The 24,145-nt window shown below is 35.4% G+C and overlaps 1 long non-coding RNA gene across 2 annotated transcripts in view; it reads right to left on the reverse strand.

Moving 5' to 3' along the window:
- LOC116070503 overlaps positions 1-23,073 on the reverse strand; it is a 26,554-nt gene extending 3,481 nt beyond the window's left edge. The window contains exons 1-4 of one of the 2 annotated variants that reach the window (XR_004110431.1): positions 22,986-23,073; positions 22,474-22,600; positions 21,169-21,274; positions 16,361-16,427 (exon numbers count right to left, since the gene is read on the reverse strand). This is a non-coding gene — a long non-coding RNA (uncharacterized LOC116070503). Of the gene's footprint in view, positions 1-16,360; positions 16,428-18,744; positions 18,806-21,168; positions 21,275-22,473; positions 22,601-22,985 lie in introns of those variants that run through there. The other variant, XR_004110432.1, reaches the window with a different exon arrangement.
- Positions 23,074-24,145: the final 1,072 nt, after the last annotated feature.

Raw genomic sequence — 24,145 nt, forward strand, 5'->3', positions numbered from 1 at the left:
GAGAGGAGAGGAGAGAAGAGAAGGAAGAAAAGAGAAGAGAAGAGAAGAGAAGGAAGAAAAGAAGGGGAAGGAGGGAAAAGGAGTGGACATGGGAGGAGAGATAGGAGAGGAGGGGCTAGGAGCCTTTAAGAGCATAAAATTTCTATATTATAGGAAACACAATTTCATAACAAGTTCCCTGATCCTCTTGATTTTGGGAGGTTGGTCATTTTAGTATATTAATCCAACTGATGTATGATTTTTCCATCTTTTGACATTTTCTTCATTTTTTCTTCTACTTTTATTATACAAACATTTTACTTGCTTTGTTTAGAATCACCCCAAGATGTTTTATAATTTTTGAGTTTACTGAGAAAGAAATTGTTTCTCTAATCCTTTCCCGGACCATTTGTCATTTGTATCTAGAAAAACTACAATTTTTATAGTTTGAGATCAGTTACTGTGAAAGTGTTACAGCTATAATACAGATACATGAGGAAATCACTAATAACTGAAGATCCAGTTGATACTAAATTTCAGAAAATATATAGTTGATACTGAAATTCATACTTTATACATATTTGCTTATTTTCATATACATAAGACAAATCATGTAATGATTTCCTACATAATACTGTGAGATATTCTGTATCTAAAAATAAAAATAGACATTGACAGCAAACACTGTCTGCTGTCGGCTGTATCTTTTGCAGTAATTCTACTCTGTGAACTTATACTTTTACATAGACAATTTTAATAGTGAAGTGGTCAAGAACAACCTCTTTTGAGCTGGATTCTGAGAATTTGCTGGTATGAACTATATGTCCTCTGGCAAAACATGTTTATTTTTTCTGTATGTTTCTTTCCTTGTTTTTAAAATGTAACCTACAACACAAAAGGAAATGTCAAATATTCACGTTAATGCACATTAGGATTTAATGCACTGTATGTTCCTTTTCAGTAAATGACAGAGAGGTACGATTGATAGTATTGCTACTTTCATACTCTCAGACCTTGTTTAGCATAATGTGTTGCTTAAATTTTTATGTATTTAATGTGCATTTGGGTTTTGTTTTATTCCATGCTCTTCATTTACCTGAGATTTATGAGTATATAAATTATAAAAATACTTGTTCAAAGCAGATGATTTTCATACATTTATTAATGTAATTGGAAACAAAATATGTTGATTCAACTCTCCTTTATAAGCTTCTTTGAGCTTTCACCACCAATAGTTGTGATTTAAAATCAAGTACAATCTATACAAAGAGGAAATGTGGTCCCTGTTATGAAAACCAACCAGAATGTCAGAGAAATTGATATAGATTACCTACTGCTAAGCAGGTATTATGTAAGGATTATTAAACAGACTGGGAAATAAATCAGCACCAATACATTAGTTAAAATAAATAAGATCCTGCTGGTTAAGATACAATGGCTTTACCTTTTACAGAAACTGCAATGAGTAAGACATAATAAAATATAGATTTAAAAGAAATGATTTTATAGAGAGTTTAATATAGAAGTTAGATTAGCCATATGTTTAAATCATTATTCATGTGCCACTTATTTTTTTTTTTTCTTAATATAGCTGAAGACAGAAGGAAGCCTGGGGTGAACCAACAAAGAGCAATGGGTTCTGGGCATTTTGGTCCTAGATCAGTGATTCTCCAGCCTGTGTGAACATTAGAATCACTTGAGAACCTTAGCTAACCTGTCACTGTCAGGGGATGTCCCCCCGAGATCCTAATTAGTCTGTCTGTACACAGAGCACGGGCATCAACAGGTTTCATCTGTTTCTGCAGGTGGTTTCACTTCGCATATGGTTTGAGAAACACTGTCGTAGGCTCATTTCCATATCTATCAAAGATATCAAGGTGTATTTTTATTAATAAGTTTTCTGAAAATGCTATGTGAGCATAAATATTATAGTCCATCTACACCAAGGAATTTTAAACACATACTCAGAATGCTGCTGCTTCCATCATTTGTATACCCTGTCTCTATCACTCCTTACATCTGTTAACATCTGTCTTTAAAAAAGTTCTTCACATTAAACACTCTCTGTATACACGCATTTCAACTTTTCCTTAAATCAGCTCTATAGGCATTTGGGTTGCATTGGGTAGGGAAGAAAGATTTAGCAGAATCTACCTAGTGAACTGTAAGACATTAAACAGGCACTCAATTTTTCACTCTGTAATAATAAATAGACTTTTCAAAATGACAACCTGAAGCAATTTCAAAATATCAAGTGTCCCTAGCTGGAATTCATCAGCCTGGAATTACTCTTTTTCCTAATCACAGCCTTGGTAGACAGCTCTGAATATCTATGATAAATTTAAAGTTCATCACTTCCTCATAATAATATCAATAAAATGATGCAGAAAGTTAATTGGGTACAAATAACAGGAAAAAGTCACATAAAAGGAGGGAAATGCATTTACAAAATTCAAATAGTTCCCTGGACCAAGCTTATACAGCTCCAGAAAAGCTGTTCAACAGAATGAATTAAACATTCTCTTTATGCTTCCATTTCTCTTTTTACCTTTACTTTAAAAAAATTATTAGATTTTTTTTATTGACATTGCAAATTTTATCCCCTCTGAACACCCCCTATTCAATCCCCTCCTCCCTGCTAACCTAACCACTCCTACTTCCCTGTCCTGGCATTTCCCTACACTGGGGCATCAAGCCTTCAGGAGACCAAGGGCCTCTCCTCTCACTGATGTCCCACAAGGACATCCTCTGCTACATATGAGGCTGGAGCCATGGGTCCCTCCATGGTTCCCTCTTTGGTTGGTGGTTTAGACCCTGGGAGCTCTGGTAGTACTGGTTGGTTCATATTGTTGTTCCTCCTATGGGGCTGCAAACCCCTTCAGCTCCTTGGGTTCTTTCTCTATCTGGACTTTGTATTCAGTCCAATGGATGACTGTGAGCATCCAGTTCTTTGTTATTCAGGCACTGGCAGAGCCTCTCTGGAGTCAGTTATATCAGGCTCCTTCAGCCAGCACTTGTTGACATCCACAATAGTGTCTGGGTTTGTAACTGTATATGGGATGGATCCCTAGGTGAGACAATCACTGGATGGCTTTTCCTAAAGTTTCTGCCCCAAAATTTGTCTCTATATTTCCTACCATGGGTATTTTGATCCCCATTCTAAGAAGGACCAAAGTATCCACACTGTGATCTTCCTTCTTCTTGAGCTTCATGTGGTCTGTGAACTGTATCTTGGGTATTCTGAACTTCTGGGCTAATATCCACTTATCAGTGAGTGCATCTCATATGTGTCCTTTTGTGATTGTGTTAACTCACTCAGGATGATATTTTCTACTCCCATTCATTTGCCTACAAGTTTCATGAATTCATTGTATTTAATAGCTGAGTAGTACTCCATTGTGTAGATGTATCACATTTTCTGTATCCATTCCTCTGTTGAGGGATAGCTGTGTCCTTTCCAGCTCCTGGCTATTATAAATAAGGCTGCTATGAACATAGTGGAGCATGTGTCCTTATTACATGTTGGAGCATCTTCTGGTTATATGCCCAGAAGTGGTATAGCTGGTTTCTCAGGTAGTACTATGTCCAATTTTGGGGGGTACCACCAAACTTATTTCCAGAGTGGTGTACCAATTTGCAATCCCACCAGAAATGGAGGAATGTCCCTCTTTCTCCACATCCTTGCCAGCATCTGCTGTCACGTGAGTTTTTTGATCTTAGCCATTCTGACTGGTGTGAGGTGGAATCTCAGGACTGTTTTGATTTACATTTCCCTGATGACTAAGGAAGTTGAACATTTCTTTAGGTGCTTCTCAGCCATTCGGTATTCCTCAGTTAAAAATTCTTTGTTTAACTCTGTACCTCATTTTAAATAGAGTTATTTGGTTCACTGTAGTCTAACTTCTTGAGTTCTTTATATATATTGGATACTAGTGCTCTATTGTATATAGGGTTGGTCAAGACCTTTCCCCAATCTGTTGGTTACTGTTTTGTCCTATTGACAGTGTCCTTTGCCTCAGATGACAGAAATATCTCTCATGCTTATGGATTGGTAGGATTAATATAGTAAAAATGGCCATGTTGCTAAGAGCAATCTACATAATCAATTCAATCCCCATCAAAGCTCCAACTCAATTCTTCGAGTTAGAAATAGTAATTTTCAAATTCATCTGGAATAACAAAAGAAAAAAAAAACCAGGATAGCTAAAACTATTCTCAACAATATAACAACTTCTGGGGGAATCACCATCCCTGACCTCAAGCAATCATGATAAAAACTGCATGATATTGGTACAGTGAAAGGCAGATATATCAGTGGAATAGAGTTGAAGACCCAGAAATGATCCTATATACATATGGTCACTTGATCTTTGATAAAGGAGCTAAAGGCATCCAGTGGAAAAAAGACAGCATTTTCAACAAATGGGGCTCAACTGGAGTTAGCATGTAGAAGAATGCAAATCATCCATTCTTATCTCCTTGTACAAAGCTGAAGTTCAAATGGATCAAAGACCTCTACATAAAACCAGACACACTGAAGCTAGTAGAAAAGAAAGTGGGGAAGAGCCTTGAGCACATGGACACAGGAGAAAATTTCCTGAACAGAACACCAATGGCTTGTGCTATAAGATCAAGAATTGACAAATGGGACCTCATAAAATTTACATTTACTTTTAAAATATTTTATTTACTTTGTGTGTGTGTGTGTGTGTGTGTGTGTGTGTGTGTGTGTGTATGTGTATGTTTGTGTGTGTTTAGTGATAATGTTTGTCTGGTTCATGTGGAAACCTAAGGACAACTGTGTAAAGTCACTTCTCTCTTTTCTCCTTTACACAGATTCCAGGTATCAAGTCAATTTGTTGGGTGGTCATGTTTATCTATTTAGTCATTTAGATGGATTTATTTTCATTTGTTTGCTTGGAGGCATAATTTCACTAAGTAAGGCATACTGACTTAGAACTCATTCTGTAGCACAAACAGGCCCTAGACATGTGATTCTATAGACAGATTCCTCCTAAATAGTTGAAATTATAGGCTTGTACCACCACACCTGATAGCACATTTTTCTTTAATTAATAATTGGACTGGCTCTCAGAGCTCCCAGGGACTAAACTCCAACCAAAGAGTACACATGGGGGGGACTCATGGCTCCAGCGGCATGTGTATAGCAGAGGATGGCCAAGTCTGTCATCAATGGGAGGAGAGGACCTTGGTCCTGTGAAGTTTCTATGCCCCGGAGTAGGGGAATGCCAGGGCCAGGAAGTGGGAGAGCATGGGGTGGTGAGCATGGGGAGGGGGGATGGAACAGAGGGTTGTTTTAGTTTTTGGGTTTTTTTATTTTTATTTTTTTCTTATTTTACTTTCTTTTTCTTTTTTCTCTTGGAGGGGAACCTGGAAAGGAGATATTGTAAATAAAGAAAACATCTAATAAAAAAATAATTGGACTAGAATAAGAACCAATAATCAACATGGAAGTCTTTTTTTCCCCACTGTTTTCTTTGTTTCTTGACTCAAAACTGGAGATATGTCTCAGTGTCAAATTTCTTAAGTCTTTTGTTTATGACCGAGTGAGTCATCTCCGCAACTAGGCCTCTATCTTAAGTCCTGCTTGCATGCATCTAGTTACATCAACTCTTTACAAGAGCTGATTCTTGGCCCTTATAATGAGGGTCATATTTTGATGTGATTTGGAGAGGAATGCCCATTATTTATTTTATTGCCAGTCTATTGATTGGCCACTGTTTCATTCATAACTTGGGAAGTACACAGTACCATGCTAATCTTTTACCTCACATACTTACATCTTCTCTAAGCCTTGCCTGGAAAACCAGCAGCTATCTCATGCTGCTTTTCTTTCTAGACTAAGTAAGATTACGTCCTCTAAAACCTTCTTTGACTTTATATTTTCCGGAAACAAGTATGAAAGTCATTCTTGGTTTAAGATATTCCTCAACATTTGCTATCTTGCCTGGCTAAAGATGAGAAAAATACTTTTGAAGTTTATTCATGCTTTAGAAATCTTTGGCTTTAAATTATGTGGCTCTTCACAGATATAGTATCCCACAAAAGTACACTAAACTCAAAAGAAACCCAGAAGAAAAGAAATGTTTAAAGCAGCTGACAATAATGGACAAGATAAATATTTTAGGGGACTGTCTCCAACTGTTATTATTTCATCTCTACTGAGAAGCTCACTTTCAGAAATAGATAGAAAAGATTTTGGCAGTTGAGCTCTTGAACAGAAACAGCTCATGGATTTCTCAGTGGGAGACTAGGAAACACATCACTAAATCTTTCTTAGGACTTGTAAGCACATTAATGAGTTCTGTGCTCTGGTTCTGATTAGTATAAAGCTCTCATTGAATTAAATGTGCTTCATTTTTTCTAATGGTGGTGGAGGGTAGACTGAGAAAATTTGCACAAGGATTCTTTTTCTATAGGTCAGGAGAGACAGGTTGCACTTGGTTCTATAAGTCCCACAGGGATAAACCCCTGTGACATCTCTGGACCACCTATTTTGTTCCACAAAATGTTTCATTTTCATACATAAGGTCATTATCTGTGAAAAGTTCTTTTATAACTTTTCTATGTATTTATACTAAATGACAAATGACAATTTTCTAAGCAAATTGGTCTCTCTTAAGTAACTAAAAAAATAAGGGTATTTTTTAACACCTAGAAGGTATAAATTTGCTTATTTACACTCTCTGTCCATGAAGAAGCTGTAACTGAGTTTTACTACTTACAGCCATATAATTATAAGAGTTCTGGTCCATGAAACACCATTATGTTGTCTCTGAGTCTTTGTATATTATTTCTTGAACCTGCCATGTGACATTAAGAACTGTAGCAGCCAGACTGAAGAGAGAACAGCATGGTGATAGAGAAGTTTTGTGATATACTAAATTTCAGTTGGGAATGAATACTTTTACTAGCTGCGGAATAGTAATACATATAAGCATAGTAACTTATATGTGTAAACATGTATATACTTATATACTACGTGTATATATATATATGTATATATACTATGTATACATATAAATGTGGTAACAGAAATAATTGGATGATTTGTTTATAATTTTTACTGCTTGAGTATTGTGCCTTCGAAGCACATCGTAGACACTTAGAAAAAATAAGATCTTATACACCTGTATAGTCAGTTTGCCAAACTCTACAATGTAATTTAGCAGTATATGTTTTAAGAAAAATTCCTTATACTAGACAAAAGATTTAGCTTCTGGTGTTACTTATTCTGCCCTCTTACAAAACATTAGACCTAATCATGCTGCAGGATGACTATATGTTAAGATTTGATGATTTTGTAAAACTGTTTGAGAAGGAACAAATGTGTACATGACTTTATAACATCTCCACAAAAATTTGACAGAAATAGACAATTTCATGCATATGCCAGTATATGTTCAGTGTATATGTTACATATAACTTTATCTTGATAATGTAATATATCACCTCCACTCAGAGCACAAGCTCATGTTTATTCTACTGCTGACTGGTTAACAGAACTACCCTGAGATAAATTATTCAAGTCTATGTCAATTAAGGAAAATCATAAGGCAGGGTTCTCCTTCCCTGCATTAGCTGCAAAAAAAAAAAAAAAAAAAAAAAAAAAAAAAAGATAGGGAGGGCTGAAGAAATGAGTGGGTAAATTTCAGCTACAACAGAGCTCATGCTGTTTTTTTTTGCATCTAAAATGTCATTGTGTCCATGGAAAGGCTAAGGGATGGCTTCCAATGATATGTAGGACATTTGCATTCATGCACACTCACACAGATCCACAATGAAATTAGGATGAGTACAGATACATTGGGTTCTCTTGCCATGCTTATGTTAATTAGTACGGACACAGAGTGGCCCCTTGGATGCTGTGGGTTAAAGTTCCACTGGGTACTAACGAACATGCCTTATAACTTCCCCTCATTGGCCTTCAACTCATCTCTCCATTTCTGAAATTTTTCCACTGCACCCTCCAAGATCAATTAATATTAAAACATGCAGGATTCACTGTTTTCTGAAAAAGTCAGCAAACTCTATCACTCAATAATGCATTGCACAATGACCTTTCTTCACAAATAATTCATCTACCAACTAAAGTGCCAGATTCTGAAACTAGCTATATATCCTTAAGAGATCATCCACAAAGATATTATAGACAAGCCCCAGATCCCCAGAAAGCTGTCACATTTAATGTTGGTGAGACATGTGTTCCACACAATACAAAAGGAAGTCCCAGTTAAATAAAGACTTTCTCACCCAGCACAGAAGACAATAAGTCATGGCAACTTCAATTATGGGTAATGAAAACAGTGAAAACAGCTCACATGTACAGAGCATTATAAAACTGAAAATGGTTTACGTATACATTGCCTCCTACAAACTATCATTATTCTAATCATTGTTTTGCCAGACAGCTACAAAACAGGGCTCCTCGGGGGTATTTTACTGCTTGTCAGCCTAAAGAGGCAATGATTTGTGACAGCTGGTCAGATTACCAGCAGAGAGAGATAACAAAGATTGTGCTGAATTTTCAATTTCTTTGTCAGGAGGCAAGGCCCTTCATTCTGTGTCCAAGCAAAGTTTGTATAGATGGTCAGCAACCCTAGGGGAAGTCACCTTCATCTAAATATTAGTTAAGCTGCAGAACAGACCACCTGTGGCTTATATTTCAATTAATGTAGTTCTAAGCCATCTAGCTAAATAAAGTGTTCTTTCACATCATCCAGGGATAATTTTTTAGGCTCATTAAAGCTCTGGCACATTTGATGATTAGGTGATTCTGAACAACATTTTTTTAGATTAAAATGTAAAAGATAGTTCTACAAGAATCAAAGTATGAAGAGAAGGCTGTATCAATCTAGGTGAATGTGAAGCTGGGAAGGATAGTTAAGAGGGGAATAAAATGTTTCCACGTGTAAGAAGGGAAGAAAAACATGAAGAGAAGAAAGAAGGAAGAATGTAGAGAGAAGGTAGTGAAAAGATATATCTGGTAAACAAATTTACAGGCTTGCTTTCAAGATAAGAGATCCATACTGCCTTCCAAACACTTGCAAGCAATATGAAGAACATACTTCAGTTATTTTCTTTGCATTTCTTGATATTAATATTTATTGAAAGAAAGAAGGAAATAGAATATCCACAAAATTTATAGCCCTAACATTCAGTGAAATCAACTTAATTCAGTCATCAAATTTTTCTCGTCTTCATGGTCTATACCCCAAAAATGATCTTTGTAAATGTTGCTTTATTTGTTCACCTTGTAGAACCATAAGGAATTGAAACTACTTCTTAAGGGTCATGTATATTGGTAGGAAAGAGTAAAGATCATATTAAATTATAAAATTCATTTTACAAATTTTTATAATTTTTGATCTTTCTTTGAAGCATTGATAATATGTTTATTCCTTTAACAAATATGTTTGTTTGAGAGTCTTTCATCTAACCTTTATGCTCTTATGCACTGTAGACTTATAGAGTATATAAAGGCAGACAAGCACATGTACTTTGTAAAACTGGATGTTAGTATCGTAATGATAGCTGAAGAAAAGTGGAGAATGGCCATGTTCTCAATAATGTATAAAGGATGAAAATAGTACCTGGATTTCACATTGAATATTCACTATAAACTTGTGTAAGAAACCTTTACATTTTTATTATATGTGATATTATGAAATTTAGCATTTTTTTATAATAATTATAAAACAAATATGCTCATTTAGCAGGTTTTCTAAGGATATGTTGGTATTAAAATAACTCTTATACAACATTAAATATAATTATAACATCCATTTACTTAAATACTTAAAACACTATGTAAACTATTAACAATTCCTAGAAACAGTAGTTTCTTACTTTATTCTTTAACAGTTATTTTCTGAAATAATTTCAAAAGGTTTCTTCTTTCCAATTAATTGCTAAAATGTCATCTATCTATTTGGGAATATTCTGTTACATTTTAATATTGAAAATAAAATCGATTTCATGGGTTTTTATTATCTAAGTAGGTGTTTTACAAATATAACTAGTTATTTTTATATTTACTTTATGGTATGCATGTGCGTTCGTGTGTGTATGCCATCATACAAATGGGTAGGTCAAGAAGCAAACTGTAATAGTAGTTCTCTCCTTATACCATGTGGAAACTAGATAGTAAACTCAGGGTGCTAGGCAGAGAAGCAAGTCATTACCAGCAAGAGACATATTGCTAGCTATGAAATATAAAATCTGATATTTTATTACTAATAGAGATGTTTCTGTAGCAGAAATGTGTGTGGTTGCAAATCTGCTAGTTTGAAACTACAATAGAAACATCCAGAGAATTCCCCAGAGGTATCTTGATACCTGTCACTAGTAAAAGGGTAATTTTTAGGGTAGCAGTTTTGGGAGAGTGAGTTAAAAATACTCATTTTAACACATTGCAAAAAGAACAGATTCAGATAAAATCTTTTAGTGCCAAAACCTTTGTTTAATTCTTGTTCTCCTATTGTCTTATTCCAGGGCTGAATTTAAGAAGACCCAGTTTGAATTATCACCATATGAATTATTTGAACACTTCAAACAACCATCTACCAGTACCTTTCTAATAGTAAGATTAGAATATTTAACAGAAAAGAGCTACATGTTTATAGACGTGAAGAAGGGCAAAAGAAGAATACCTATGGAATTGTTTGCTGTGGATCTTATTGTTTCTTTCAGTGCAGCACTAACTGGCTTCCAGACTCAAAGAACACTTGAGTTTCAGAATCCTGTCTCTCTCACAATAGCCTCATCATCTTCTAGACACTAGAATTGATTTCTACATTAGCCTCTTAGGCCAGAAGCCTGGGGGTGAGGTAGAAGGGCATGCTTCCTGAACCACGCCCAGTGCTGCAAGGCAAAGTTTCCCTTGGACTCAGTCTGCTTATAATTACAATAGACATAGAATAAAAGAACTAGAAAATTATGTTATATATGTATTACAGGTTTCAAATTGAGTCTAGAATTATAAGTGGATCTTAGTGACCTTAGATTGTAGGATAGAGACATATAAACAACATGAAAGCTATTTGCACTGAGAATTGCAAGAATGATATTGTAGGGAAATGTCATAGTTGCTTTTATCTACAAACAAAAATTTAAGTCCATCTCCTTATCCAAATAATAGAAACTCATTATAGTACTATTCAAGGGCAACTAATTTGTTCACTTGTTTTTAATCTCTCAGGTAAATAAAAAGCCAAGTAACATGTAAGGCACACCTATTAGAATTACACCCAAGTTCTCAAAAGACTTTAAAAGCCAGAGAAAGCATGAATAGATATCTTGCCAACCCTAAGAGACAACAAGTGTCAGTCCAGACTACTATACCCAATAAAAATTTTTCATTGGCAAAGATGGAGAAAAAAAGATATTACACACATGTACACACACAGAGAGAACACACCAAAAATATTAAACAATTTTTGTTCATAAATTCAGCCTTACAGAAAATATTACAAGGAAAATTCCAAACCTGAGATGATAACTACAACCTAGAAAGCACAGGAAATAAATAATTCACATCAGGAAAAAAAATCCAATCTCTCTTCCTCCCGCCCCCTCTCTGGTAACATCAAAATGTCAGAAATTAGCAATCATTGGTAATTAATATCTCTCACACATCAATTGCCTTAATTACCCAATAAAAGACCCTGCCTAACAGAATGAATGTGTAAAATTAATCCATCATTGTGTGCCAAGGACAAGCCTTGGCTTGGAGAGGTGTTTTAAGAGAAGGTGTCTCCTTCAGTCCTTTCTCTAACTTCTCCATTGGAGACCCAGTGCTCAGTCCAATGGTTGGTTGCAATCATCCACCTCAAGGAGCTGAAGGAGTTTGCAACCCAATAGGAAGAACGACAATATCAACCAACCAGAACCCAGAGCTCCCAGAGACTAAACCACCAACCAAAAAGTACATATAGAACAACCCATGGTTCCAGCTGCATATGTAGCAGAGGATGAACTTGTGAGGAATCAATGGGAGGAGTGGTCCTTGATCCTGTGAAGGCTCTATTCCCAGTGTAAGGGAATGCTAGGCTGGAGAGACAGGAGTGGGTGGGTGGGTATGTGTGAGCACTCTCATAGAAGCAGGGAGATGGGGATTTGCATAGGGGGTATCTGGAGGGGAAACCAGGAAAAGGGGTAACATTTGAAATGTAAATAAATAAAGTATCCAATAAAAAAAGAGAGAAGGCATCTCTGGGAGGAGTGAAACTTACGACTGGAAGTCGAGTTGTAGATTGCAAGCTGATGGCCTATGTTCTGCTCCAGACAGCTTTCATTTGCTCTTCTGAAAACTATCTGAATAGCGCATCTCTTGCAGATCAAAAGTCCAATCAGTTTTTACATATTAATTCAGTTATTATCCCGGATGCCCATTTGATTATCCCATGAATCATCATCCCATGACCCCAGTCCCTTGATTCTTATAAAAAACAAATCTGCAAATACATTTCTTTTAATATTGCAAAAGAATTCTGAGATCTGCCTACCTTTGTTAACCACAGTCAATAAGGCAGCCGGGTAGGACTGCACCCTGAAATTACCATTCCTACCTGGTACTGGCCTGAGCTTGGACCTAAACTCCCTTGGTTGCAGGCTAACCCTTAATTAAGTAATCTGCCTATCTTTGTAAGCATAAACAAAAAACTTAGTTGGGTGAAATCACCACTCCCTAAATCTTTATATTTCCTTCCTTAATATCTTTCTAACAGGCCAGCTCCTTATGCAGTTGCCTCTGTTTTTCTAGGTCAGTGAAGCCCCTCCTGTAATTCATATTGCATCCTTGTATTTTGCGTAGCTGAGAAATTATGTATTTTTGAACTCATGTTTTCAGTATGCTTTCCCACAGCCATAAGGGCTGTCTTGAAGTTCACAGCATTCTACTTCCATTGGCTGAGATATCAGACACACTCTTGACTCCCAGACTTGTGCTATTTCTGATAATCATGGAGTCTTAAATCTCATCAAAGAGGATATTCCTTGAAGGAGGAATATGAAACTATGCACACTATTATATAAACAAGCCTAATGCTCACAGCAACTATCAACACTGAGCAGGCCTACAACATGCTGGCTCTGTTCCAGGGGAGGGAACTATGTCATGCCTTCTCTACTGTAGCCAAGAAGGAATTGGCAATTCTACTGTACACAAGACATCTCAGTAACAAAGATTAGACAGCAATAAATCTTTCTGAATTCTGGCTAACTGGTTCAATGCAGCTGCTGTGGCTCAGACTACTCTCCAAGCTGACTAATTCAATTTGGCTTCTCTCACCTTGTCACTGAATTGCTCTACATGGCCTCAAACTAACACCTGTAATTTGTTCTACTCTTCTGGCTCCTTCTCATTCTCTGGCTTCAACTTCCTCTGCTGACCTGCACTGAATTTCACAAACTCACTAACAAAGTGAACTCCACTGTAATGCACTTATTGCACCGACTACCAACTGACTGACTCCCTCACTCCCTGTGCTGTCCTCATGAGAGGTAGGCATATCCTATCTGTCAAGTCTTTCTTTGATTTGTCACTTTGATCTTGCTCTCAATTAGGTTCATTCAAACATGACTACTTCCTTCTAAAAACTAATTTTACTTTAAAGGTGTATACTAAGGATATGTCTGTACTCCAGCCAAAGGGATTAAGGATGTATACTCCAGCCAGATTGGCTTGTTGCTGGAGTAATATATACATACTGCTAATCGGTTGGCACTTCACAATCATTGCCTCTAACCTTGACAATACTTGTACAAGTTGAAGAGTAAAGATACATCTCTATGTGCATACAGGGAACAAAATGCAAGCCATGTTTAGACCCATCAATCAGTCCCTATCTGAAAATCTGTTTACATGTTTCTACCTCACTGCCATAGAGGTGAATGGAATGAACTTGGATTAGAGAAGGAAAGCAGGAGAAGGAAAACATATGGAAAAAAAAAAAAACAGATTGCATAAATGGATTAGCAAGTTAGTAAGTCATGAATAAAAACTAAGTGTTAGAAGAAAATAGCTGGAAGAATGAAGAAGACAAGTCATGTTCACAATTTAAATGGATTTTCCTGTTAACACAGGGGATAGAGATATGAAGTGGGACATTTAAGAAGGGAATGGGAGAAAGTAATGGAGAAAATTATAAGAATTAAAAACATACACAGAAAAAAGAGAAACAATCCAGCTCAAAAGGATGAAGCAGGAAGAGAAAAAAATTAAAATGTAAGTAAAACTCAAGTTACATGACCCTATCAGAGTAGGCTGCACTCAGGTATCAAGGAATATGTATGTGTATATGCACATATATTTATGAAACAACAACTAATAAAAAAGAGGAAGCAAAACTACATAACAGGATAAGGGTAGAGAAAAATATGGGGGAAATTATACAATTATACTATAATCCACTCAAAAACACAGTTTGAAATGGTAAATATGAAAACAATGATTTAAGGGATATTATCAAAAAAGTAACCTATTTCAAGTCAAATAAAAGTAAATGTCATTAAGACATTATATACATAAACATATAGGAGTGCACTATGAATTTTAACTTCTGGATTAACCAAATATATAACTTTAATAGTGATTTTGAAAAGATTTGGAGCCATCTCTTGAATTATATGTACTTTAAGGCCCATAAGCTACTTTGATAAAATACAGTGAGTTTTGCTGGTTGTGAGTGACAATAACAGGAAAGACCTAGCCATTGTGAATAACAGATTATACCTTACAGCAAGTTACAAGAACACTTGAGAAAATTCTGAAGTCAAAGTTCTCAGAAAATATCTAATAAAATAATAATAATAATAATAATAATAATAAAAGAACTATAAAAAAAAGTTCTCAATGAAAGAAAAACATCAAGATCCCTTTGCTGGCAAACTTACATCTTGGTATATATAAGATGCATCAAACACATAGTGGGACAGCTCATTTCCAAACATTCTCAATTTGATATCATATAACACAGCTTCCAAACAATGACAGGTACAAATACCTCTAGGCAAATAACTTAATTTCACACTGTCTTTAAAAGAATGGCCAGAGTAGCCTGAAGAGGTGACTTACACCTGTGATGCCAGTGTTTCAGATGTTAAGGAAGGAAGATCAAAAGATTATTGCCAGACTGCACTACACAGGGAGGCCACATGTATAAGTTAGGAGAGAGAAGACTGATTATAGGAATTAAACAAGCTCTAGTAATTTCCTCCAAAGATATTTTGGCTGCAACAAACAAACAAACAAAATCCTAAACTGAAGCACAAAGAAGTTAATATTCACTAAAAGTGAAGGCAGCCTTTTCCCATGTCAGCTGCCCTTAGTATTGTGTTTTTAGCAATAACATTATGCTTAAATGAAAGAGAAACACCCTGTGCTATATAGCTAGAACCAATTTTTTGAGAGATATAAATAATTCTGTCAATAATGAAGGGTTATTATTATTTTATGACATTAAGGTTTTAAAATAATCATGCATATTTGAAATAAAAGCAATTTGTATAGGATATATTTATAAAAGGAGAGACATTTTCAGTTGAATTGATTTGTCTTTGATTTTTAATTGCTAATATTCATGGCTAATACCCAAGAAAGTTATACTATATTGGCTGTCCTTGTTTCTACTACATACAGTTGTATGTACTTTAATACATTTCTCTAGTCAGACATACATACACACACACACACACACACACACACACTCATGTACATGTGAGCACACACACATACACATAGGCTCTCTCTCTCTCTCTCTCTCTCTCTCTCTCTCTCTCTCTCACACACACACACACACACACACACACACAACTTGTTTAAAATATTTCTTAAAGTAGTACAGGACTTAAGGCTTAAGAATTCTTTGACACTCTTTTTAATTATATACCCAATGTTCAAATATTGACTAAGGTTTTTGCTTCAGATGAACAAATCCTCTGGATCTATAGCACAGTTAGAATTACACCTGATAATTCATAGTGTCTTCTCTGTGGTACAAAACAGAGAGTTTAGGAAGAGCTTCTTGACTTTCAGCCATCTACCTCTCAAAGTCTAAATGTTTACGTCTGCCTGGTTTACTTTTTTATATTGAATATTCAAGTTTTTCTAAGAAGAATAATTTCATAAAAGTATAACAGTTTTTACTTTTAAAAAGGTATATTTCATTAAATTCACAATGCTGAATTCTTAAACAGACCCAGGATTCCATATTCCTCATCGACAATAAAATGTCATACAAGCAAGCATGTCATTCATAAGGGTTAATATTAAGTAATACTGATAAATTTTGTAAGTCTGTAAGTTGAAAATGTACATTTCAATGAAAGTTTATGTCAGGAGTACTTATGTTAGACTTACAGATTTGAGAAGTCTCCTAGAGCTGAGTGCTTGAAAAGATAAAGAATTCAAAGTGAACAGGCATTACCTGGAAAAAGATAATTAGATAAAAATAACTGAAAAAGTATTTACAGGATATGTTTCATGTGGTGAAAGGAAAAACTCTGGAAGACAAAGACATTTCTCTTTTTGAAACTTTTATATATATATTTTTTGAGGAGAGGGATTTCAAAGATCAAAAGGTAATGCCTGGTTTAGTCATTTATTGAATTCATGTAGTTGAAGTCATGGAATGAATGCAATCATGGAATGCCAAGATCAGGTTTGGGATTTATAAATATCATTCTGGCCATGAGTGTACAAGACAAGAAAAAAAGATGACAAAACTGCAATATTGCTAATGCAGCCATGGCTAGGCTTGATGGCTGACTGAAAGCAAACACAAAAAAACTGATGAATCCTCCAGCTGTGCAGGAAAAGAGAGTGAACAGTGAAGAGAATACAGGAAGGCAGGTGAAGAAACATACATGAAAAAAACTGGGTGACTCATTCTGTGGTCAATGCAATTTGAAATAATAACCATCAGGAAGACAGTCTAAATTCTAGATCTGGGGGAAATCAAGCAACAAATTTTAAGACTTGCTTGTACTTATAGGCTTTCTGTAGAGAGTAGAGTAGGTAAATGGCAAGTGTATGTGAAACATTAAAATAGGAATTGTTTAAGATAACAAGTGGCTTTCCTCAGGGAGGTGGAAGCGAAAAGTGGAAGGAATAGGAATATAGCTATAAGCCAAAATTAATATTGCATGTCTATCCTATGGCAAGGAAAACAATAAGTTCTGATTGTCTACAACTGGAAAAAGAATATTACCTTGAGAATGCTTAGTTCAGAGGCATCACTTTAGAGAGTAAGGAAATGTGTACCACACACATCTAATACTCAGGCTGTACTCAGTCAGAAGGCCTTTGTCTCAGTCCTATAGTAACTCTTGTGCTCTTCAATACATCCAAAAATAGCTAGAATATGACAATCAGTGTGCAAAGAACACGGTAGAACATAGACAGACAAGGCTTTGCCTGGTTGAGCTTCTCAAGAGGAAAGAGGTTGTAGAAAAAAAGTAATTATGATTTTACCCAGTGAGAAAAAGGCAAATGTGTAGGCTGCTTTAGCATATCACTGTTGTCTTCTTGAATTAGCTCTCTGCTATGTATACGTTTAACCATTAGTAAAACTAGCTCTTGAGTCCACAGCAGTATTAGTCTACCTGTATTTAGGATTAGAATACACAAAAAAAGTATTTAAAATTTATAAATTTTCTTAAATTAGGATTAAAAAATATTAGTGTGCTTAATTGTTTTTTTTTTTTTCTGTCAAAAGATGTCAAGAAATTTAAAAGGCTGGAGAGATGACACATCTGTAGCTGCCCAATCATGGGGACCACAGTCCAGATCCTAAAATCCACACCGTCATCCATATAGTCCACAAACCCCTGTAAAATAATTTGAGGGATCATACACTTTCTTTTGACTTCACAAGCATGTAGATATGTGCACCTACACACATGATTCACACTCTTGCACAGATACACCAACACAAAGAAAGAATACTTATAAAATTTTAAGATACACTGTCATTTTGAAAGGTTAGAAAGGTTTATTAGGGAAATAAAGGTGAGATATAATCTTGAATAGGCAAATTGTGAAGGGTCTGAAATTTCTACCTTGATGTCTCTAAGTCCTTGGATTCCTGTCAAGGGAGAGTTGAGTTCTTATGTGATGGGAAAGACAAAATGTATGAAACACATGACTCTTGAATTAACATTAGTCACATTTGGGCTGGTGAGATGGCTCAGCGGGTAAGAGCACTGACTGCTCTTCCGAAGGTCGTGAGTTCAAATCCCAGCAACCACATGGTGGCTCACAACCACCCATAATGAAATCTGATACCCCCTTCTGTGTACTCATTTATAATAATAAATACATCTTTAAAAAAAAAACAATGGTCACACTTTAAGCCATGTAGTATGAACACTCTGCTACAGAAAAGTTTCCTTAAGAACTAAACACACATGACCCGAACATATTTATATGTGTGTGTGTGTGTGTGTGTGTGTGTGTGTATACTGAGAGATTTTTGGATATTTGAAAGAAACAAAACTTTTAGTTGGTGAGGGTTAAACAACTAAAAGCATGTAATTGGCCTCATATTGATAAGAAGTCACAAAAATTATTGCACTAAGAAATTTCAAAGCACATATTGGTTAAAACAATATTTCCACCACATAATAGCATAGTATTTTATTATCAAGTAAGAGGAGTTAAATGCTCCAAGGAAAAACTTCTAATGTAAATAAGGAACTGAATTAAGATATCCTTTTATTCCATTTCATGAGACATAAATAAAACGGGTGGGGTGAGTAAACAGGTATGCCAAGATGAGAGGAGAGAGGGGAAGCTGTGATTGAGCTGTAAAGTAAATAAACAATGAAAAATAAAAAAAAGTGTCAAACCCTTGAAAAGGTGATTCTCAACATTGTTAATGCTGTGATCCTTTAAAACAGTTACTTCATCATGTTGTGATCTCCAACCATAAAATTACTTCCATTGATGCATCACAATTGCAATTTTACTACTGCTGTGAATTGTAATATTAAATCGGATATGCAGGATACCTGATTTGTGACCCCTGTGTAAGGGCCATTTGGAGCCTGGATAGTTTGTGAGACACAGGATAAGAACTACTGCCTTAGAAGCACTGGACATTCCATAGCATAGAAAAATAACAGACTGTTGGCCAACTTCCAGGGAGCAAGAAAAGGAAAACATGTGAAACAAATGTTCACTGATGAAGACAATATCATGGAAGAGGTTTGAGGAGCAGAATCTCAAGTGACAAAATGTATGAAGTAGTCCAGCTCTGGTCAGAGCAAGAGTTTCAGAAGACAAGGCAAGCAGGGAGTGAAGGGAAATCTTCTAGGATCAATGGGGCTCAAATGCTGCACATAGAGTATTTCCTGTTCTTTTGTATTTCCAGTGGTAACAAAAGAAAAAGTATGAAATAAAAGTGAATAAAATGAAAGCAAATATTATAATGATTCATACTGTCCTTCCTTTCATTCTTTCTCCCATCTTTAGAGAGAAAATCCACTACCTATTAGAATCCATTCATGTTTACAACAGTCCAGCCAGTGTTTATCTCAGTACTTGGGCTACTAGAAGTCAGCAACTCAATGCTCACTTTTCTGTCACATGTATTTGTGACATTGCAGAAATTGTCTCAGGTACTCCTGCCACTTTGCTGAAATCTTTGCCTCTCTCTACATAGTTTCTGTGTCTCTCAAAACAGTGCCACTGGGGAATTAGTGTGGGCATGCAGAGTCTTTGCAAAGGTTTGTGTCCCTTGTTTGTCTTTTCCTTTTTTCTTAATGGTGCAAACATGGAACAGATCCTCTACTTTCCCAACTATCCCTGAGGATATTTTACTGAAAGTTTAGCTTTTGTATATTGTTAAGTCACCCACCCCACCCCGACTCCGGGCTTTAGTAATAGAATCCTTCCTTCTCATCCTTGATTATTTCACATGAGATGAAGTTTTCTGGTACATTGGATACTTCCACCAATTCAGTTTTTGCTTCAGTCAGGAGCAGATCTGCTGGTTTGTAATGATCAAATGCTAGAATGTTTCAGTGGCTTGAAGTATGAAATTTTATTTCTGGTTTACCGTGTGTTAAGAAAGATGTGCCAGTCATCTTATAGTGTCTGCATCTTAACACAGGGATTTTGTTTTCAAAAGTGGTACAAACACTTCCCCTACACAACCAACCAACAACAGATTCCCCTGACTCTACCGTACATACCTTTTAACTTGCACTCATATTTTATTGACCAACACAAGGTATATTTCTGTTCTATATGCAAGAACATGCAAGACTATACAACCTCACTCCATGGAAAGTGTCAAATACATATTTGAAACTAACAGTTGCCCACATTTTAGGCATTATTTGGACATTTTGAATGAGAGTACAAACAAGCTGTTAGGACTGAACCCCACAGAGTTCCTGGTTTCATTGTATCCAGCCCAGCCTCAGTGTGTCTCTTTGTAACTCTTATAGGGAAAGACCTTGCTGCCATACAAGGACATAAGCACTTACTTTAAATTGTCAGGACTGAAATAGAGCCAAAAATATATGCAGTTAATGTTAGGTCTAAGCTTCCACACATGGTCAGTGTGCACCAAATATGTTCTTTTCCAGTAAGCAGCGATACTGAAAATTTCAGTCATTTTGTGTTCAAGAAGAGGAATGCCAAGTGAGAACTGGAAAACCCAAACAAGAAAGCACCTCCCAGATTTGGATCTTCTGTGTCTTCTCTGATTGTTACGGATGTTACTCGATGTAGGATTACTGAGCAGGAGGAAGAGTTTTGGGAGGTGTAAATGGATCATGGCTGATAAGGGGAGATCCATTACAGAAGAAACCAAAGGTTTAGAAGCATAAACTAGTGAAAACTCAATATGTATCTTCAATCTCATAAACAGGAAAGTGGAGAATAAGCAACAACCTCAGTCTAGGAACCCAAAGGGGGAGCAGAAATGAGTTATTTAAGCAGCCTAAAAATGTGGAGATGAGTCTGCACGTGGACTTTAGCAGAATAGTAACAGTTGAAAAGAAGTACCATTTTGGCTTTTTAAAAATTAAAACCATTAAATTTAAACTTTAAGAAATAAAACAGTTATATGTCAAAAGTGTATGGAACAAAAACTGAGAATCATGTATAATTTGTTCACTTCTATGAAAACAATATTTGAGTGAGATATGGAGTCTTACCAGTTAATTTCCCTTAGAAAAGTCAGAGTCACAGCATTACACAGCAACTTCTGCTTACACTGAGACATTAAATATGTGGAGATAGAGCCCTGGTTTCAATTTGTTCCTAAAAAGAAAAAGAAAAAAAAAAAGAAATTCCTGATCCCAGTTGATCGGTGATATTTCAGAATTATTCTCTCAGCCAATTATTCTGCAGGTCCTATCAAAAATCCATTATGTATGGTTAATCTTAATGCTAAATCCAATTTCAAATAATATGTGATAAAGAGTTTCTCCAGCAAATTACAGATAATTGCTAAGCTTGACTCAATTTAGATTGAGTTCAAAAGCATCGCAGTCTCACTCTGTATTGCAGAGTTCAGAATGATCTCATTCTTCAGTAACTCAATGATCTTCAGTCTTTCTCTTTGGCTTTCCATTTTGCAAATACATATCACAGTACTACTTACACCTAAGCCCATTATAATTACCAAGCTCTTTCTTAGCAAAGAATATTCTTTTACCGAAGAAATGATATCAGTTTCCACTTAATTATTTCTCCTATATCCCTTCAAAGTCTGAACATTTTCCCTTCCTTACATGGAACTTCTTTGTAGGACATTTTGTGCCTGGCATTTTCAAATTCAAAAATGAAATCAAATAAGATCAGAGTTTGGGAGCCAACAGGAACAGACCTTTGATAGCAACAAGAGCAATACACATCTTAAGTATATTCCTAGAATAGAGAGTCTGCCTTTGCTGGAAACATTTAGATGAAAGGGACCATATTACATTAAAAAGACAACCAACCAATAAAACAAACAAACAGGAAAGATGGTGTCACTGATTGGTAAGAAGTGTGCACATACATTGAGCTATAATGTGTCTACTTAATACTTCCACCAGATTGTCAATTCTACTGTTGGGAATGAAATAAAGGATAGTCCTTATTTTATAATATTCATTTAGAAATTTTGAAGATAATTTTCCTGTTTTCTTCCCTCTAATATTTTTTCTGTATGAAAACCAAACATACATGCTAAGAGGTACGATTCTGTTTGTTTTAGTTGTCATGTGAAAGAACTCAGTATTTGAATTATTCATTCCACTTCCAATAATAAATCCAAAATCTTCAAAAATCGATGAAGTTCTGTTTTTCTAAGGCCCCATGCTGTAGGACACTGGTTTGGGAAAGACATTCACAAACAACTCATTTCAGATGGGGAATTGATGATAGACAAAAGGAAGGAACCTCCAGTTCCCAAGAGGTGAAGCAACGAATTTTATTCATGCTATTTAAGTGAGTATGAGTGAAGGGCTACTTACAGGAGCAGACAAGGTGAGAGATAGCTCTATCACCAAAATCCCACTGCAGCATTGGTGACAGCTCACGAATTCTGAGAACCTAGAATGCTCTACACAGCTTGCACACAGCCCAACAGGTAAGAGGTATCTACAGAAAAAAACAAAGTGGAATATGAATTGTTTGACAAGTCTCTTCACGATTATATCTCTGAAATTTGGGAACAAAGGGATGAAGAGAAAATACAAATATGTTTCTCAGTGTGGTTAAATTATTATATATTATATTTTACAAACTTTTGCTGAAAATAAGGATAAGACTAAAAGGAATTTATTCCATTATCAATAGAAAGCTAATAACATTTTTGACAAGTCTGTTTCTATATTAGAAAGCAGACTCATTTTTTTATGCTGCATTTTGGAATTTACCAATTTGAAACAAGCACATGAGTGTTGGCACAGTCTGCTTATCCCTTCTCCTTTATCCCTTCTTAACTAAATTTAATTCCTTTTTTTAATTTGGAACCTGATCTTACCTTATTTAATATTTTGCATTGACATGACAATTCTTTCCTCTTCTTAACAAGTACACTGTGTCTTCCTTCATTTACTTCATATGTCATATCAAGGGCAGCTCTTTACTCATTCCAATTTCAATATTAAAAGAAACAAAACAAAAACAAAATCTAACTTTCTTCATCAACTCTTCGATTTCAATGAGTTACAATTACTGATTATCTGTGGTATTAATAAAGCATTTACTTATAATAAAAATCTATTGATGTGTTTCCCATTCTTAATCACATTTTCTCTGAGAGAAACTTTGTCATATTACATAAATATAATGTCAATAAAATGGTAGAAAATTTTAACTTTAAGCTGATGATCTTGTTACTCTTTAGTATAGAAATCAGCACTTCGCTTTTTTTAAATCATAAAATAGCTTTTTAAATCACTGAACTTATAGTAGTAATGACTACACTGAACTTCTTTGACGCTGTAACAAAATACCAAGTACTGTGAGGGATAAAGCCCTAAAGTCAGGAAGACCAGAATCATGGTACTAGCAGTTTGGTTGTTCTCTGACATATATGTCATTGACTGGCCTGTGGTGCCCCTTTCGTTGTGTCTACACCTAGCATTTTCACTCTGAACAATCTTGCTATTTTTTTTTCTTCGTGTAAGATACTAATTTAATAGGACTGGGTCCTTGTCCTTAAGATCTCACTTACCCATAATTAGCCACTTATATGACAGTCCTAAAATACAAACACTTGGAGGATTAAAGCTACAGTCCTTGGATTTCATGAGAATATAATTTAATAATAATAGCCTAATAATGGTCTAAATAGCATATTACACTAAAATCTATAGTTATGAAAAAGAGAACAGACATATTCAAACATGTTGAGCATTATTATTCATTTTTTTCTAATATTATAATCACTATTAGCCTAATGTTGATGTTAATAAATTGGATGAAATCAGGCACAATGTCAGTATCTGTGTAAACCTAACACGAATGTCCAATAAAAGAAATGTTTAGTTTAAACTACTAGGTTTTTAATGGAAATGATACTATGAAATCTAATCTATAATCAAGCTTATGGCACAGAATTATGTATTTCTTAATTTTGCATATTAATCTTTTTTGTCAAATTTCTCTAACATAAACAAGAAAGGGAGTTAGTACACA

This window comes from Mastomys coucha, unplaced genomic scaffold (genome assembly GCF_008632895.1).
Source record: "Mastomys coucha isolate ucsf_1 unplaced genomic scaffold, UCSF_Mcou_1 pScaffold22, whole genome shotgun sequence".
In the NCBI taxonomy this organism is placed as follows: Eukaryota; Metazoa; Chordata; class Mammalia; order Rodentia; family Muridae; genus Mastomys; species Mastomys coucha.